The sequence below is a fragment of the Elephas maximus genome, chromosome 27 (assembly GCF_024166365.1).
Source record: "Elephas maximus indicus isolate mEleMax1 chromosome 27, mEleMax1 primary haplotype, whole genome shotgun sequence".
Taxonomy (NCBI): Eukaryota; Metazoa; Chordata; class Mammalia; order Proboscidea; family Elephantidae; genus Elephas; species Elephas maximus.
The window spans coordinates 25,572,426-25,576,223 of NC_064845.1; the positions used below are offsets into that span (position 1 = coordinate 25,572,426).

Below are 3,798 nucleotides of genomic sequence, written 5' to 3' on the forward strand. Positions count from 1 at the left end.
GGAATGCTATCCTCTCTCCCAAGCATTTTTTATAGTAAAAACCTTAAAATCTAAGCTGGATTGTCCCAGCTGCCCTCATGCCCCCCAAAACACCAGTGTAGGCCAACATCTTTAGTGGAGGCCCAGACCAAGGTAAGTGAAGAGTTCCTGAGTGTTTTGGAGGCACACCTGTATGAAGCAGGGGTTCAAGCATGTGAATTTCAAAATGGTAGGGAAGGAAGGCAGGGGCAGGGTGTGTAAATGGGGGACAGGAAGTGAAGGACGTCAGTCTGAGTCAGGCTGCTCTCTCTTGAATGTTAGTTTTTTATGGCGGGAGGTAGATTGCCTTTTCTTAGACTTGGGAAGGCTGGATTGAGCCCTGCTCCCCTCTGGCTGCTTCCCAGCCTGGGCATCCTTCAGCTCCAAGGCCTCGTTGAGCTTTAGGAACATCTTGAAGCATTCATGCCCATGGATCTGAAGGGTGAAGTATTTTTCATCCAGTGGCTTCTTCTTTGGCTTGGTAGAGGAGCTGGTGCTGGTGGGCAGTGTTTGCTTAGTGATCCTCCCAGAGGGTGGCTCAGGGCAAGGCTCCCACTTCTTGTGGAAATTGTCTTCCTCTGTACATCTGTGTCTCCCGGGACAGGTACAAATATGCACCTCAAAAGTGTTGTGTCCCAGCGGATTACCATTGGAGTCTTCCAGTGTGATGATGGTGAGGATGGGTTCATGCTCCCCATGCAGGAGCTGTTACACATGAAGTTGAAGTGAATGGTGGTAGTCAGAACCGACCTCTGGTGGCTCATAGGGCACCCCACACTGTGTCATAGAGTGATGGTGTCCTCCAAATACTCAGCATGCAGGTTTCCTCCCACTGCATGAGGTGCTGAGGAGGGTCCAAGCAATCGCTATAGTCAGAGTGGCACTCAAGGTGGCGGCAGTGCTTCACGACCTCCATCATATGCTGACGTCTGATAGATGGCCATGGTGTGAACACAGGTGCTAGGCGGGGGTGTTGAGGTGACCCACGGCTGCACTGGACAGGCCTTTGCCAGCTGGCAAAACAGCATGTTAAGTTCAGGGGAGTACGTGTAGGTGACGGACTTGGCTGTCCCAGAATGCAAGAAGCCCAGACAGAAACGATAGTTGCTGGGTAGGTCTTCTGAGAAGGGACAGAGGATGACAGCATCCAGGAGGTGGCTAGTGTAGGCGCTTCTGATATTCCTTGAGCCCCAGCTTGGCTTTCTAGCCAGTCTGCAGCATCTTCTGGGAGTAGCAGATCGTCTACTGCCTCTGCTGCTGGGGACAGTGAGGGGGACAGAACCAGCTTCTCAGGAAGGAGTTTCCCCAAGTATGAAAACGTCTCGACTCAGAGGGAGCTCAGTGCTGAGATCTGACTGAGGCTCCTCCATTGCAGCTCCAGGGAAGGCAGTCTGGCTACGGAACCTCAGGGAAGTGTGTAACCTTCTTGGGAAGGACTCTCCAAGTCCAGAAAGAAGGTGCCCCCAGAGCCCAGCAACTAGCTGTGCCCAGGATGGTGGCTTCGGGCTTTTGACTCGTTAACATTTCTTCCAGATAGTTATGCATTATCTTAGAATCACAAAGTCATAGCTAGAAAGAATTCCAGAGATGGTTTAATTCAAACTTTTCATTTTATAGCCAGGAAGTTTCAATTCAGAAACTAGGTGACCTGACCAAGCTAACGGGGCTAGTTAGTGGCAGAAAACAAGGGGACTAAGACTGAAGCTTGGATCTCATCTGGATCTTCCAGTTCCCAGTGCTGCCTCTCTTCACCTGCCATCAGGACATAAAACATGTTTTGTCTGCAGAGCTGGCGCCAAGCAAATTCTCTGGGTAATTCCTTAGTGTAGGATTTTAAAGGCACGTCATGAATAGTGTTGGGTTTGGGGAGAAAGTCAAGGTTAGACTTCTCTTTGCAGCTCGTTCTTTTCTTCCCTGACTGATCCCGAGCAGGATTTTTCTGTGCATCTTTGGGTTTTTAAAACTTTTCTGCACACCGTCTGTTTCCTGTAAGAAAAAACCTTAACCATCCCAGAAGAGTCCTTCCCCAATCACTTGTTCTTAAATTGAAGTTCATGAACTCCCTAAGGGCTAATATTTTCAGGGGTCATCCATGTGGTTTTTGCATGTGGTAGCATGTATCTGAACGTCATTTTTCCTAATGGCCGAATAATAATAGTCCATCATGTGTATGTTCCCGGTTCTGTTTATCATCCGTTGGTGGACACTTGGGTTGTTTCTGTCTTTTGGCTATTGTGAATAATGCTGCCTTGAAAATTTGTCTGCAAGTATCTGTTTGAGTGCCTGCTTTCAGATATTTTGGGTATATACCTAGGAGTGGAATTGCTGGGTCATATGGTAATTCTATGTTGAACGTTTTGAGAAACTGCCAAACTGTTTTCCACAGTGACTGCCGTTTTACAGTCCCACCAGCAATGCACCAGGATTCTAATTTCTCCACATGGCTTCCTTTTTAATCCTATGTGTTTTATCCTGCGTTTAACACATCATTCTGAGGAGGGAGCCCTTGGCTTCAACAGACTGCCAGAGAAGCCCACGGTACAAGGAAGACTAATAACCCTCCAGTCTGCAGTAGATTCTGGAAAACCCCCAGGATGGGAGATTTCTTGATTGAGGAGTCAAAGGCCTTCTGGTGGAAGAGGGTTGTGAGGTGGGGTATGGAAATTCCTAGTAGTATTTTAATCTTTATTAAAAATACTTAAAATTTCTCACTAAATGAAGATACTCGTATTTACTCATCTTAAATTAATAATGAATATGCAAGTATTGGAAACCCTGGTGGTATAGTGGTTAAGTGCTACAGCTGCTAACCAAGAGGTTGGCAGTTTGAATCCGCCATGCACTCCTTGGATACTCAATGGGGCAGTTCTACTCTGTCCTATAGGGTCTCTATGAGTCAGAATCGACTTGACAGCAATGAGTTTGGCTTTTTTCATGCAAGTATTGATTTTCATTTACCATTTCTTGCTCAGTAAGTTGTTGTTGTTAGGTGCTGTCGAGTTAGTTCTGACTCATAGCGACCCTGTGCACAACAGAATGGAACACTGCCTGGTCCTTAACCATCCTTACAATCGTTGTTATGCTTGAGCTCATTGTTTCAGCCACTGTGTCAATCCACCTCGTTGAGGTTCTTCCTCTTTTCTGCTGACCCTGTACTCTGAAGCATGATGTCCTTCTCTAGGGATTGATCCCTCCTGACAACATCTCCAAAGTATGTGAGACGCAGTCTCGCCATCCTTGCTTCTAAGGTGCATTCTGGCTGTACTTCTTCTAAGACAGATTTGTTCATTCTTTTGGCGGTCCATGGTATATTCAATATTCTTCGCCAACACCACCGTTCAAAGGCGTCAGTTCTTCTTTGGTCTTATTCATTGTCCAGCTTTCACATGCAGATGATGTGATGGAAAATACCATGGCTTGGGTCAGACGCACCTTAGTCTTCAAGGGTGACATCTTTGCTCTTGAACACTTTGAAGACGTCCTTTGCAGCAGATTTACCCAGTGCAATGCGTCTTTTGATTTCTTGACTGCTGCTTCCATGGCTGTTGATTGTGGATCCAAGTAAAATGAAATCCTTGACAACTTCAATCTTTTCTCCTTTTATCATGATGTTGCTCATTGGCCCAGTTGTACTCCTACCTAATTTCACCAAGACATGTTCAAATTCACTTTGCTTTGTTGGAGATGACAACTGCGATTTGGTTTCCAGATATTCTGTGCCTTTCTGATTTATGACTTGGGAGTTTTCGACTCTTGTCTTTCACATCAGTGATCCTACAT

General features: G+C 46.3%; 1 pseudogene; it reads right to left on the bottom strand.

Moving 5' to 3' along the window:
* Positions 1-264: 264 nt before the first annotated feature.
* Positions 265-1,388, bottom strand: LOC126068329 (cellular tumor antigen p53-like; annotated as a pseudogene).
* Between the last annotated feature and the right edge of the window lie 2,410 nt (positions 1,389-3,798).